General features: G+C 41.0%; 1 long non-coding RNA gene across 1 annotated transcript in view; it reads right to left on the reverse strand.

The window, feature by feature from the left end:
• Positions 1-16,023, reverse strand: part of LOC148108048 (uncharacterized) — a 305,012-nt gene that overhangs the window by 39,817 nt on the left and 249,172 nt on the right. The window lies entirely within an intron of this gene.

Consider the following 16,023-nt stretch of genomic DNA (forward strand, 5'->3'; position numbering starts at 1 on the left):
TCTAGTTTTGCCTGCATTTGGCTCATAGAATTTTTAATTTCTGTCAAATTCGCTCTCATTTCCACCCTTAGGGATTCTATATTCTCAGTAATATTTTCCTGAATACTTTTTTCAAGTCTACTCATTATCTTGACCATTGTTACTCTGAATTCCATTTCTGATAATTTGGTTACATCCATATCCGTTACTTCTGTGGCAGAGGCCACTGACTCACTGTCTTTTCTTTGCTGGGGGGGGCTTCTCCTTCTTGTCATTCTGATGAAGAGAGGTTGCGGGGTTTCCAGAGCCCAAAATTATTGACTGGGTCCCAGGCCGTGCCCCTTGTTTTATAGGGATCTTAGAGATGTGGGCTTCTTCTTTAAAGATTTTATTTATTTACTTATCTGAGAGAGGGAGACAGACAGTCAGCAAGAACGAAACAGAAGCAGGGGAGTGAGAGAGGAAGAAGCAGGCTCCCAGTGGAGGAGCCCGATGAGGGACTCCTTTCCGGAACGCCGGGATCACGCCCTAAGCCGAAGACAGGCGCTCAATGACGGCGCCACCCAGGCGCCTCCGGTTGTGGGCTTCTTGATTTTTCAGCCTGCCTTCTGTGTTCTGGGGGAGGGGCCTGCCGCGCCGATACTCAGGCAACCCTGTTTGGGTAGAGTCTCCGTGTCCCCTGCGAGGGAGGATGGGGATGGGCACTCTCTGAGCCGGTATTTCCAGGCTTTTGTTCTCTGGCGGCTTTCCCTGGCGGCCGGCTATGCCTCTTCTGAGGGTCAGAGCAGCAGAGGCTGCATTGTCGCAGAACAGAGGGATTGCGGCCCGTTCTCCACTGATGTTCTGGCCACTTTAACTCTGTTACTGTTGGTGCTGCTCAACCCTGCAGCGTCCTGGGATGTGCGCCCCACACCCGGCGTCCCAGCCCTCACTTCCAGGGCCGGCGCGTCTCTGTCCTTTGTGTTTCTAACGCCGCCAGCCGCCGCGCGCTCCCGGATCTCCCGGTCTCAGTCTATGCCCGGTGAGCACACCAGGATTCCGGAGTTCCGTGAGAAGCCTGGTGGCGCGCACCCGGTTCAGGGTCTCAGTCTGCTGTTTCGCGGGTGCCGACTGCGAGTCCGCCCGCTCCCCCGTGCAGGTGGCCCGCCAGCCGCCAGCCGCCCCGCGCGCGATCCGGGAGTTCCCGGTCTCAGTCTGAATCCCGTGAGCACACCGGGATTCCGGTGTTCCGGGAGATGCCTGGTGGCGCGCGCTCACCGGTCTCAGTCCGCTCTCTCGCGGGTGCCCGCTCCCCCGTGCAGGTGGCTGCCGCTTCCCGGCGCCCAAACACGGCGGCTCCCTCCCCCTTCCGTTTATCTTCCGATATCCGTGCACGGTTTACAGCTCCCCTCTTGGTACCTCAATACTCAGCGCTGGAGATGTTCATTTGTAGAGATCCAGATGCATCATCCTGCGTCTCAGGCTGATTCCGTGGTTATTTAGGCTGGTCTGGTACCTATCCAGCTCGACTCGGGGGACCGGCTGAAAAAGGGGTCCCCTACTCCTCCGCCATCTTAACTCCTCTGAACAATTATATTTTTATTCTCTCTGAATTTACCTCAGTGGGAAATAAAAACACACTCACGATCTTTTTAGTTTACCCAAGGCTTTTAGTTCATTTATCATTTTATAAAACAGTTAAATAAATGCCTAAATTTCTTATGCTTTGTAGATCAGATAAGTTTTTATTAATTATAACAACATTTAGGAAAATGAACTGTAAACCTAGGTCTTCAATTAAATAACTGATACTTTTTTTAACAGTCAAAATTAGTCTATAGAGATGGATTTTTTAAAATATTTATTTTGTTATATTAGTCACCATACAGTACATCCCCAGCTCTTGATGCAATGTTCCATGATTCATTACTTGCATATAATACCCAATGCACCATGCAATATGTGCCCTCCTTAATACCCATCACCGGCCTATCCCAATCCTCCACCCCCCCTCCCCTCTGAAGCCCTCAGTTTGTTTCCCAGAGTCCATAGTCTCTCATGGTTCATTCCCCCTTCTGTTTACCCCCCCTTCATTCCTCCCCTCCCTCTCCCATGGATCCTCCTATCTCTCATGTTCCATAAATGAGTGAAACCATATGATACTTGTCTTTCTCTGCTTGACTTATTTCACTTAGCATAATCTCCTCCAGTCCCGTTCACATTGTTGGCAAATGTTGAGAAATCGTTCCTTTTGATGGCTGAGTAATAATCCATTGTATATATGGAACACATCTTCTTAATCCCATCATCTGTTGAAGGGCATCTCGGCTCCTTCCACAATTTAGGTATTGTGGACAATGCTGCTGTGAACATTGGGGTGCATATGGCCCTTCTCTTCACTACGTCTGTATTTTTGGGTTAAATACCCAGTAGTGCAATTGCTGGATCATAGGGTAGCTCGATTTTTAACTTTTTTTTTTTTTTAAGATTTTATTTATTTAACAGAGAGAGACAGCCAGCGAGTGAGGGAACACAAGCAGGGGGAGTGGGAGAGGAAGAAGCAGGCTCCTAGCAGAGGAGCCTGACGCGGGGCTCGATCCCAGAACGCCGGGATCACGCCCTGAGCCGAAGGCAGATGCTTAACAACTGCGCCACCCAGGCGCCCCTCAATTTTTAACTTTTTAAGGGACCTCCACGCTGTTTTCCACAGTGGCTTTACCAACTTGCATTCCCACCAACAGTGTAAGAGGGATCCCCTTTCTCCACATCCTCTCCAACATTTGTTGTTTCCTGCCTTGTCCATTTTTGCCATTCTAACTGGCATAAGGTGGTATCTCAAGGTGGTTTTGATTTGAATTTCCCTGATGGCTAATGATGTTGAACATTTTTTCATGTGTCTGTTAGCCATTTGTATGTCTTCATTGGAAAAGTGTCTGTTCATATCTTCTGCCCATTTTTTGATTTGATTATTTGTTTCCCGTGTATTGGGTTTGAGAAGTTCTTTGTAGATCTTGGATACTAATCTTTTATCTGTAGTGTCATTTGCAAATAACTTCTCCCATTCCGTAGGTTGCCTCTTTGTTTTGTTGACTGTTTCCTTGGCTGTGCAGAAGCTTTTTATCTTGATGAAGTCCCACAAGTTCATTTCTTCTTTTGTTTCTCTTGCCTTTGGAGATGTGTCATGAAAAAAGTTGCTGTGGTTTCTTGGGTTTCTTAGTCATCCCCTTGGTTGTAGCACCACTGGGCCATCAGAAGAATCCCCCCGTGCAAGAAGCAGCGTGCTCCGAGGAACAAACCGTCGCCTGCACCCATGCTTTTCTGTCCCACTGACCAACCTCCTATGACACTGCTCAAAGTATTGCCCTCATCCAAGGTCAGGACTCAAATTTGGACCTTCGGGGACTGGCAGGCATTGTTTGTCTGCTGACCGGCTTTGCTGTTCACAGGGAGCTGCTTATTTGCACCCAAAATGTACTCTCTCACCTTGCTATGGCATGATGCACACAGAGAAAGAACATTTTAGCTTTAACCAGCCTTGATTAGTATGTTTTAGATTCTTTCAAAATTGCTCAACATTATTATCAAAGTGGTTTTACTTTCTGGTAAAGAAAACAGTTCATATCTACATTTGAAGGCTTTCTGTATATATTTAAACAGATTTTTATATACATGAAGTGTGGTCCAGATACATGTTTGTTAAAAAAGATTTTGTTTATTTATTTGAGAGAAAGAGAGAGAGCATGTGAGTAGGGACAGAGGTAGAAGGGGAGGGAGAGGGAGAAGCAGACTCCCCACTGAGCAGAGAGCCGATGTGGGGCTGGATCCCAGGACTCTGGGATCATGACCTGAGCTGAAGGCAGATGCTTAACTGACAGAGCCACCCAGGGGCCCCAATATTTTTTTTTAATTGGACTAAAGTCTCCTTATTAGAACAGTTTTCTTTCTATCTATCTATCTATCTATCTATCTATCTATCTATCTATCTATGGTATAATTGACATATAACATTACCTTGGTATGGCAGCTTCTTCCAGTAGAGGGCAAGTCCAGGGAGACTCAGCTGTGGGCTGTCAGCACCCAGCGCTCCTGGCAGCTAGGGGAGTGAAGTCTGGACAGGGATTCTAGGTGGGGTACCATGGTAAGCACTGTGACATATGTAGTTGGAGACCTTTCTGGACCCGTCTGGATGATGACCAGTTAAGTCTAGTGGACATTCTGAAACAACTCTGGGGAATCAGCGTGGTCAAGACCCATGCTGTCCCGGAGCTGAAAGAAAGAGTAAGAGCAGAAATGGATTCTCAAAGATGAGACTGTTTTCTTTTCAAATGCATGCCATGATTTATTAAGTCATAGTTTGTTGGCTGGACTAAGGAGGTGTCAGTCTTGCAGATTGAAAGGTGGAGTGGAAGCTGTGACTTACAAATCCATAACCAAAATGGAGGTCTCGAAGGAGGATGGAGGCTTGATATTAACTGATCTCTTGCAAAAATTCATGTGTAAAGGAGAGCTAGGCAGTGACGTTATCATCTGATTAACGGAAGATTAAGTTTTAGAAAGGTCTAAGGGGGGGCGCCTGGGTGGCGCCTGGGTGGCGCAGTTGTTAAGCGTCTGCCTTCAGCTCAGGGCGTGATCCTGGTGGTCCAGGATCTAGCCCCACATCAGGCTCCTCCACTAGGAGCCTGCTTCTTCCTCTCCCACTCCCCCTGCTTGTGTTCCCTCTCTCGCTGGCTGTCTCTCTCTAATAAATAAATAAATAAATAAATAAATAAATAAATAAATAAATCTTAAAAAAAAAAAGAGAAAGGTCTAAGGGAATGAAAGTGAAAGTGAAAGAGAAAGGAGAAGTGTGAAGGGGCCCTGAGGGAGGGGGCTGGTAAAAGCAAAGTGTATATAGGTTTCTTAGTATTAGATATTTTTTTATTTTTTTTAATTTTATTTTTTTAAAGATTTTATTTATTTATTTGACAGAGAGATAGACAGCCAGCGAGAGAGGGAACACAAGCAGGGGGAGTGGGAGAGGAAGAAGCAGGCTCACAGCAGAGGAGCCTGATGTGGGGCTCGATTCCATAACGCAGGGATCACGCCCTGAGCCCAAGGCAGACGCTTAACGACTGCGCCACTCAGGCGCCCCTAGATATTTTTTTAAAAAGGAATTTAAAAAAGCCAACACTCATTCAGCTTGTGTTTTCTTGACTTTAAAACATACAATATAGGGGCGGCTGGCGGGCTCAGTCAGTGGAGCATGCGACTCTTGATCTCTGGGTCATGAGTTTAAGCCCTACATTGGGTACAGAGTCTACTAAAAAAATACATAAATTAAATTAAATTTAAAAAATTTAAAAGTATAGTATAGTAATGGCATATGAAGAAACCATTTATATTTAGCAGTGATACTTATGGGAGGTTGCATAATTTGCAGCCCTAAAAACACATCATAAATGTTCTCATGTGGAGAATACTAAAGAGTAGTGCACTCTAGGGGAGCCTGGCTGGCTCAGTTGGAAGAGCGTGCAACTCCTGATTTCAGGGTTGTGAGTTCAAGCCCCATCTTTGGGGTAGAGTTTACTAAAAAAGGGGGAGGAGGATAGTGCTTTCTAGAAAAAGAAGATCTCCAGAAAAAAGGAGTGAAGGTTGCACAAGATGCAACCTCAAGTCTAGAATAAAGCATCACTTAATGGCAAAAGAGAGGAGAATTTTAAGTGTAAAGTATATATTACATGCTGATATGGAGAACAGAGGCAAAAGAAATATAGAAAAAAATTAAACTTCCTTACAATTTACAGCCCATAGACAAGTACTTAAAACAGGCAGAGATAGCCTAGACATTAGCCTGACCTCCAGGATCCTGTGAGTCTTCTTTAACGTATGAAAATCCCTTTGGAAACTTCCTTTCTCTCTACCTCCCAAGACACAGGTTAGCAATGATCCTCCAAGCATATGTCCCACTGATATAGATCTGAAGGGTCTCATGACTAAGGTTTTACTAGACAGTAGTAAATGACCTTATCCTAAAAACAGCTAGCCCCTCAAGATCCTGGAAATCTTGCTTCCAAATTCCTTAGAGACTTAAACTATCCCTAACTCCCTCCCAACTTGAAAGTATACTCCTCATGACCCCAGTGCAGCTCTTTCTGCCCACAGATCCTGTCCCTGTGCTTTAATAAAACCATGCTTTTTGGGGCACCTGGGTGGCTCAGTAGGTTAAGCGTCTGACTCTTGATTTCGGCTCAGGTCATGATCTCAGGGTTGTAAGATTGAGCCCCTCATTGGGCTCCATGATCAGCGGGGAGTCAGCTTAAGACTCTCTTCTCCCTCTGCCCCTCCCCTGCCCATGTGCATTTGCTCTCACTCACTCAAATAAATAAATAAAATCTTTAAAACAAAAACAAAACCGAACACCCTTTTTGCACCGAAGATGTCTCAGGAATTCCTTCTTGACTGTTCACTTCCAGTCCCCAACAGTTCACATCACATGCTCCGTATTTTATTAGTTAAAAACTCTCCTTTGTCTGTCTGTAGGTTTTCAACTGGCTTCTCCCTCCTCCTCTTTATAATCATCGAGAGTCCAGGACTTGTCCCTAAAACTCTAACTCCTACTCACTGTTGGTGAAATAAATTTCAACAAAATAAGAAGAAAATGTTCCCTCCTCCCACGCAGTCAGCTAGGAAAGCAGATAACCTCCAGCTTGATAAAACAATTCTTACAAAGACTAATGCTAACGAAGAAGTTCTGTAAGCCACCCAGTCTTCAAAGTTTGTTGTTGGGTCCTATGAAATTAACCCTAACCTCCATGAGGTCTGTAATTCCTATTATTCGTCATATTTATTATATGTGTCCTATATTATCTTTTCTTACAGGTAAAAAGCCACAGGGGATCAGGGATCACTGGATCTTCCAACTCATGAAATGAAACAAACATGGAAAATGGCCCCACAAGTTTCTTGTCTGCACCAATAATTGGATATATTTAAATTAATAATGGCTATTAAGAAAATATTGACTCAACAATATCATTTGATAAATATCTCTTCTGCGCACTTCCACCTCGCCCTGTCTCTGTGAAGAAAATGTACTTAAAGACCTCAGATAAATCTCTGTTCTTGGCCGATGACCTTGGGAAAGTTAACACCCGTTTGAACTTCACTTTCCTAATCTCTATCTGTAATTACTGCCCATGTTGTTGCTTAGAACAGAGCCTGACACAAACCAGTTGCTTGATAAATATTAATTGACCTTCTTGCCTTCCTTTTTCCCTCAATTTTTATTCTCACCTTTCGGCCTTCTTTGTGCCCTGGGGGGTCCAGCACAAGCCTGAATGCATAAGTACTCCATAACTTTCCCCTAATGGGAGGGCAAGGCAGTTGATTATTTAAAAGTTTTCTTTTCTTGGGGCGCCTGGGTGGCTCAGTCGTTGGGCATCTGCCTTCGGCTCAGGGCATGATCCTGGCGTTATGGGATCGAGCCCCACATTGGGCTCCTCTGCTGGAAGCCTGCTTCTTCCTCTCCCACTCCCCCTGCTTGTGCTCCCTCTTTCGCTGGCTGTCTCTCTCTGTCAAATAAATAAATAAAATCTTTAAAAAAAAGTTTTTTCTTAAAAAAAGAATATATATATATATGTATATTTTGAGAGAGGGCATGAGCATAGGGTTTGGGGGGTGGAGAGACAGAGGTTGAGGAACAGAAAGAGTCTTAAGCAGGCTCCACACCCAGCATGGAGACTGACGCAGGGCTCGCCCTCACAACCCTGAGATCATGACCTGAACCAAAATCAAGAGCTGGACCACTTAACCAACTGAACCACCCAGGCGCACCCCCCCAAATATTTCCATTATTATTTGTGTCTCGCACAAAAAGGCAAGTGGTTTAAATTTGTCCTTTTGCCTTACTAGGAGGGAGAGCCCACTTTTGTTCTGGGTGCTAAGCAGTATCCTACTCCCTCACTTGGTGGCTAGCTGGGACACGTTAAATGTTGTCAGTCTGCTAGGTCAACTTCAGCTAAGTTCCCTCCCTCTGCACGTGACTGACAAAAACAAATCTGCTTCCTTATGGGAAGTGGTTACTGCCCAGTGGTTTTTTGTTTGTTTGTTTGTTTGTTTGTTTGTTTGAGAGAGAGTGAGTGTGTGTGAGCTGGGGTGGGGGGGGCGGGGCAGAGGGAGAGGGAGAGAGAGAATCTTTTTTTTTTTAAATTTTATTTATTTATTTGATAGAGAGAGGATAAGCAGGGGGAGCGGCAGAGGAAGAAGAAAATGTGGGCTCCCCAATGAGCAGGGAGCCCAATGCGGGGCTTGATCCCAGGACCCCAAGATCACAACTTAAGCCGAAACCAAGAATCGGCCACTCAACCAATTATACCACCCAGGTCCCCCCTCCCCATGGTTATTTTTTAGTGCCCACCAGTACTGCCATACTCTGTAGTTTGTTTTGTGAAGAAGGCAGACTGAAACTAAGCCCCAGAGAGAAAAGTGACCTTCCGAAGGTCATTCAGTAGGTCACAGGCAATGCTAAAACTAGAATGCTATTACACAGATGTCTGTATGTAGTGACATTGTTATTTAAGAATGAAGGTGCACTGTAGACATTTTTAGACAGGCAAAAACTAGGAGAATTTGCTGTAATAAGGTCTCATTAAAGGGCATTCTAAAGGACATGCTTTAGGCAGAAGGTCTGAGATTCACGAAGGACAAAAAGCATGGTATTTATAAATATGTGGCAAATATAAGCAATCACTCACTTATGAAACAACTACAATACTATTTTGGGGAGCTAAAAGCAAACAAGATAGAATTAAATTTACATATAAATTAGGAGATGAGTATTTGGGATTAAAAGGTAAAGAAAAGTGAAAAGGAAAAGAAGATACAAAGATCTCTCAGTGAATGCTAAGCCAAAGAAAGCTGGTTTAGCTCAATTAGGATAAAAAAAATGGACTTCAAGGGAAAAACATCACTGAGATAAAAAGGATCACCGTGTTCAATTCACTAGAAAGATATGTTTTTTAAACGTATTTTTGTACCAAATAATACAGTATAGAGATATATATCTATAAAAAGAATCAGAAATAAAGAAATTGATGAATCTACAACTAAAGTGAGAGTTTTAAAAACACCTCTCTAAGTAATTGATAGATATTATAAACAATAGGGTTAATAAGCACCAATTAATGAGATTGAGCTAATATACACACATAGAACACTACATCCTAACAATATTAATTATTTTCAAGTATAGACAGGACATTTATAAAATATCATCACATACTGGGCTATATGGAAAATCTCAACACATTTCAATGGATTAATAACGTATGAGTCTCTGTCTTCTGATTATGTTGTAGGCATGAATTATTTGCTTTTCTTATTGAACTATATGGCTTCTTGGAGGGTTCTAGAGACCCAAATTTAGATGGCTAAAAAAAAAAAAAATCCAAATACCTCATAGGCATTTAAAATAAAACTCTTTTAGGGGCCCCTGGCTGGCTCAGTTGGTAGAGCATGCGATTCTTGATCTTGGGGTAGTGGGGCAGGTGAGTTTGAGCCCCACATTGGGGGTAGAGTTTACTTTTTAAAAAATCTGTTCCTTTAAAAAAATAAAATAAATAAAATAAAATATAGCTCATTTAGTTTTATCGACTGAAACTACTAGAAGCAATAACATCTTATTAGCAATGAGCCTAATGCCCAGACTTTGGCCTCAAAATCAACTCTTCATTAAAAGGAATCTAGGCTCTTTAGAGAAATAGTTGAATCTTCATCTAGTGCTGGGAACATACAAGGTGAGCATAAGACATTTTCTTGTGCTGAAATCATGGAAGCTTTAAAAAAATAATGGGTCACTGCAGCTTTATTTACAATAGTCAGACAAGGAAACCATCTAAGTGTCCATCAATGGATGAATGAATGAAGAAAATGTGATATATTTAACATTATATATACATAAATTATAAATATATGTAATATTGCAGTATATTATGTAATATTCTAATATATAATATATAATGATATTCATATATATATATATATAATATGCTGCAATATAAATATATTGAAATATTATTTGGCCAAAAAAGGAAGGAATTCTTGCCATTTGTAATAACATGGATAGATCTTGAGGGCATTATGCTAAGTGAATTAAGTCAGACAAAGCCAAGTACTGTATGATCTCACTTACATGTGGAATTTAAAGAACCAAACTCATAGAAACAGAGAACAGATTGGTGGTTTTCAGAGGTGGGGGTTGGCTGGGGGAAATGGGTGAAGGTGGTCAAAAGGTGCAAATTTTCAGTTATAAGATAAATAAGTTTTGAGGGGCGCCTGGGTGGCTCAGTCGTTAAGCGTCTGCCTTCGGCTCAGGGCATGATCCCGGAGTCCTGGAATCGAGCCCCACATCGGGCTCCTCCACTAAGAGCCTGCTTCTTCCTCTCCCACCCCCCTGCTTGTGCTGTCTCTCTCTCTGTCAAATAAATAAATAAAATCTTAAAAAAAAAAAGATAAGTAAGTTCTGAGGATCTAATGTACAGCAGGGTGACTACAGTTAACAGCACTGTATTGTATACTTGAAAGTTGTTAAAAGAGTGAATCTTAAAAGTTCTCATCACAAGAAAAAAAGGTGTGTCTATATGAGGTGATGGGTGTTAACTAAACTTATTGTGGTAATTATTTTACAATATATACATATATCAAATCATTACATTGTATGCCACATATATCAAATCATTACATTTTATACCTTAAACTAATACAATGTTATATGTCCATTATATCTCAATGAGGCTGGGGACAAGGGGTAGATATTGTGGTAGCCCTAGATTGCCAAGCCTTTTGTTTTTACTCTGAGGCCAAAGCTTTTCCCATTAGTACATGTTCATAAGTTGAGGGCTATATACATGAATGGAGAAATAATGTCTTTATTGTCAAAAAACTTTAATTGAAATTTAAGCATTTTCTTGATTTATGAATGTGGACAACAAATCTCAGGGTGCCTTGGTGGCTCAGTCAGTTAACAGTAGCCGGGTAATGGGCATTAAGGAGGGCATATGTTGTGATGAGCACTAGGTGTTATATGAAACTAATGAATCATTGAACACTATGTCAAAAACTAATAATGTAATATATGTTTGTTAACTGAATATTAAAAAAAAAGGGTCTGCCTTCAGCTCAGGGTCCTGGGATCAAGCCCTTGCTCAGGGGGGAACCTGCTTCCCCCTCTCCCTCTGCCATTCCCCCTGCTTGTGCTCTCTGGCTCTTTCTATCTCTCTTTCAAATAAATAAATAAAATCTTAAAAAACAAAGCAAAACAAAACAAAAAACAAATTCATTAGTATTAGCTATTCCTCTGACTTTACCACCAAAAGAATTAAAATAATTTTGTTATATTAAAGATGGTGTATGTATCCTGAGATATCATTTATGCTCACCACTATTTTGAAATTGCACTAGTTATCAGACCTGCTGTTTGAACTTATGTAAGACGTTAATAAATATTTATAGTTTTATTGCAGTATTTTAAAAAGTATGAGATTATAAAGGACACAGGATCCTGCTGGAAGAAATTTCTACTTGCTAAATTTAGGATAATCTGAGCATCAAAAATAATGCCAAATATAATGGATTGAAATACACTGAATCAGTGAAAAGACATAATTGCCTGATGATACTCAGAGATGGATAATCCGAAAAACTCATATGTCCCCCTTTGAGATAACAACAAAACAAACTTCTTACTTTGAACACCAGTAACTAATTTGAATGAATTAAGTATTCATCCTGCCTCTCCAGTAGGAGCTGTATTTCTAGTAACCAAATAGCTCTAGCTGATGAGGGAAAGTTCTTTTTACTGAGTTGTATCCTGCAAATCCTGAAGAATTTATTGACTCAGGCAAGGACTATAACTTGTGTTAAATCCATTAAGTGTATGATTGACATGGGACTAGACATTTGTATCGGCAAAATAGCACATATTGTTTACTTTCAATATAAAATGGGAAAACGAGCCCTGTTCAAAAAAAAGATCAGACACTCATCACTTTACTTCAGTTGTGAATCTGAAGATTAAGTGACACGCAGATATTGAGTTCTGATGTGTTGCAATATCAAGAACAGAGCTTCACCTCTGATGCATTTTTGCCAAAAATATTAATTTGAATCAATAAAACCATTTACAAGATGTATTGGTGAACAAGCTAAGGAAAACCAGGCAAAACAGAAGACGGGTCACTGTAAGAACAAGTGGCCCAATGTCTTCAAGTCAGTGTGTGATAAAATGGGGACTGTGCTAGATTGAAAGAGGTCGAAGGGATATAAAAATCACTTATGGTGATCTGGGCATATGCCAGCTCTACAGAACATTTTGCTCTATGATGAACAGAGATGTATAATAAATTTAAAAAATACTTCAAAGAAAAGCAATCCATCAAGAGTAGCACTGGAAGGAATGTAAACCTGAATAGGTCAACCAAGCATGAAGACTTTGGCACGGTGCTGGGAGGACTCTCCTCCCACTAAGTCTCATACTCATAAAACATTAACACTGAGTTCCAGTTTGTTGTGCTTAAAATAGTCTTTGCTCACGCTCTTTTGCCCTAGCATAATTTTAATAACTCTGTCCTGTATTCTCAGATGTGTCCTGTTTACATTAATTATGGTTGAATTAGATGGTCATCTCAGATCTTGCAAACTTTGAGGGAACAGTTAATTCCTGTCTTATACAAGTTGTTCCAGAAAATAGAGGAAATGTAAGAGCTGCCCAGACGATTTTAGGAGGTATTATCTTGATTTCAAAAACAGAAAACAATTAAGAACAGAAAAACAATGGGCCATATTTCCTTTGGATCTATGTGCCTGAATTCCAAATAAAATTTGTAGATAATCAGACTTGCTAATGTGTTAAAAAATACACTATAATTAATTAGGCTAGATCTAAAAATGTGAGGATGATATAATATCAGAAAATCTAACAATGTAATTCTCTGTTGATAGATACAAGGATAGGATTATAGGATTACCTTAAATGAACCAGAGAAAGTATTTTATACATTTCAAAACCGGTTATTGTAGACTATCTTAAGAAATTAGAAAGGGAAAAGAACCCACTAAACATGCTACAGACTAAACACCAAACTCTTGGGGAGAACGTTATATTTATTCAAGGAATTTTTGATACATTCCCTTTAAAACTGGAAAGAAAAAAAATGGAAGGATTTCCACTACTATTGTAAATGGAGAACCTGGCCCATGCTATTAGGAAATATAAGAAACAGTGCAAGGACTGAAGAGGTGGAGATACAGCTGTCATCACCTGCAGATGATACAACCACTTACCTGGAAAAACCAACAGAATCAATCAAAGGACAAACTAAGAGGATTCAGAAGAGAGTTCAACAGCTTTGCTGAATATAAGGCCAACTCGGAAGAATCAAAAGCTTTTCTCCCTGAATGATCACGTGGAAGCCCAGTCTTCCCACTTCCTCATTCTATTAATAACCAAATCATTTGTTAATTTTTATAAATTGCTGATGTAGTCTTCTATTTCATTTGGCTGTTACTGGATAAATGCTGCTTTGGTGTGAGTTAGTTAAGAATAAGAAAGTTCATTCAACTGTTCTCAAAGGGCCCTTTGTCAAATGGCTCCTGTTAAATAGGCAGAACTAAGGCTCGCATTCGTCTCCTAATGGCTCCCAAGCCCATGCCCTTTCCACTGACCCACACTTCTTCCCTTGATGTTGGAACTTGTATAGGCTATGCCTAAAATCCAAATTCATTAATCTGGTGTTCAAAGTCCTCCACAACCCATCCTTCTAACTACTTACTGATTTGTATTTACTAGCACCTGGGCTAGATCTGGCCTTAAATCTTCTGCTAGGGACACAGAGATACCCAGGGCCCAAACTAGTAAATTGGTCAAATGCAAAGTGAATACACAGTATCACCTCTTTGTTGTAGTTTCTGCAATTCTCCTTTAATGGGGAAAGTGAGCTTGCTTAAACAAAAGTGAGGTACAGGAAAGGGAAGGAATAATGCTTCTCTTTGGGCTCACCCAAGGATGGATTATAAATACCTCAGTGCCAGGGGTTCAATACTTCTAAATTCTGATCGATTTCCACAGTAACCCTGAACTGTAACTTCCTCAGCAGCCAGTCTGCTGGTCAACCCCAGGAGTGACTCACAAATGCAGTCTGTGCTTCTCCGCTTTCGTGTCACAATCTCACTGCCTTCTCTACCCAGCTTCCACCAGAGGTTTGCTCTCTGCTTTCAGAATCCTCCTCCTTCTTCAGCTCCTCTCTACTAGCAGTGAGAAAGAGAGTTTTGGTGGCTTCCATAGAGCAAAGCCTACATCTATTCTGTCTTTTTTAATGATAACTTTTAGAAATTATTTTTATTTTTAAGATTAATCATCCTCACAAACAACCCAGAAACAGTCCTTGGTGATTCTTTGGACACATACATAAAATGGTTAGAAGTGATTCCCCAATTTTTCGGGGCGCTTGGGTGGCTCAGTCAGTTAAGCATTTGCCTTCAGCTCAGGTCATGATCCCTACTGGGTCCTGGGATTGAGCCCCGCATTGGGCTCCCTGCTCCAAGGGAGAGCCTGCTTCTCCCTCTTCCTCTGCCTACCACTCCCGCTACTTGTGCTCGCTCTCTGTGTCAAATAAATAAATAAAATCTTTAAAAAAATAGTGATTCCCCAAATTTTCACTGATAAGATAAGAAAAAAGAACATGTTCCCAACTGTAGCTAAATTCTGTTTTCTTTTTTCAAAAACTCTTATTTTGCTACCAAGGTCCTCATCAAACCATAAGGAAAGACATTTTTTCAAAAAGCAAACAAAACTCCCAAATAGAGATCGAAGTATCAGGCCAAAATGATGCCCCCAGACATTGCTGTTATAAAAAGGGTAGAAAGTCAAATCCTCATAGCTCATTAAAGAACAACTTTAAAAAGAATTCAGAAAGTTGGGATTGGAACTACAGTGATGTGGACAAAGCAGATAATTAAAGAAAGTTTAGCTTGAGAACATATAAGGCTTTGTCTTACTCCAGAAGAGGGAATAAAACTATGAGCTACTGGAGATAATATTAAAATTGTCCTTACCAACAGAAGGTAGCGTGAATATAGAACAAAAGACAGCAAAGACAAGTCGTTTTGAATCTAGGCTTTACTGTCCAGGAAAGCTGAATGGGGTTGAAACTCTTCTTTTTTTTCTTTTTAAAGATTTTATTTATTTATTTGACAGAGACAGCCAGCAAGAGAGGGAACACAAGCAGGGGGAGTGGGAGAGGAAGAAGCAGGGTTCTAGCGGAGGAGCCTGATGTGGGGCTCGATCCCAGAACGCTGGGATCACGCCCTGAGCTGAAGGCAGACGCTTAACGACTGCGCCACCCAGGTGCCCCTGGGGTTGAAACTCTTCTGAGCCAGTATCATTACATTCTAGACTTGATTCAAAAGAAGTGGACTATACACCACTAAGAAGTATGGAGTGACCCACAGCCTTTGTTGGTATCAAAATATTTTTAACATTATCTATAAGTTCTATTCTGAAAAGCAGTAGATCAAAATGACGCTAGGCCATCAAATCAGCTATAGAGTAAAGGGCTTCCTCCAAAGAGAACTAACTTAGCAGAGATCAGGTTGAAAGGAATGTAACATGGAGTAAATGAGATGAGGTTCTCAGTACAATTTTAATAAGGCTTCTGCCCATCCCAATTTTAAGAGATAGTACCAAGGAGGTTCACATAAAATATCTTAGAGGGATGTTTCTCAGAGGTAAAAAGGTCTATAAATCTAACTCTTGACCCCTCTCTTTACCTAAAGCTTGGGAAAAAAAATAAATATTTAATTTTTATTTATTTATTTTTACATATTTATTTTTATTTGAATATAGTTGACACACAATGTTACATATGTTTCCGGTGGACAACATAGTGATTTGGCAAGTTTATACATCATGCTATGCTTACCACAAGTGTACCTACCATCTGTCACCATACATTGCTCTTACAGTATCATTGACTGTATTCCTTATGCTATGCCTTTGGTTCCCATGACTTATTCATTCCATAACTGGAAGCC

The sequence above is a fragment of the Ursus americanus genome, chromosome 22 (genome assembly GCF_024610735.1).
Source record: "Ursus americanus isolate L20-20 chromosome 22, mUrsAme1.1.p, whole genome shotgun sequence".
NCBI classification, from domain to species: domain Eukaryota; kingdom Metazoa; phylum Chordata; class Mammalia; order Carnivora; family Ursidae; genus Ursus; species Ursus americanus.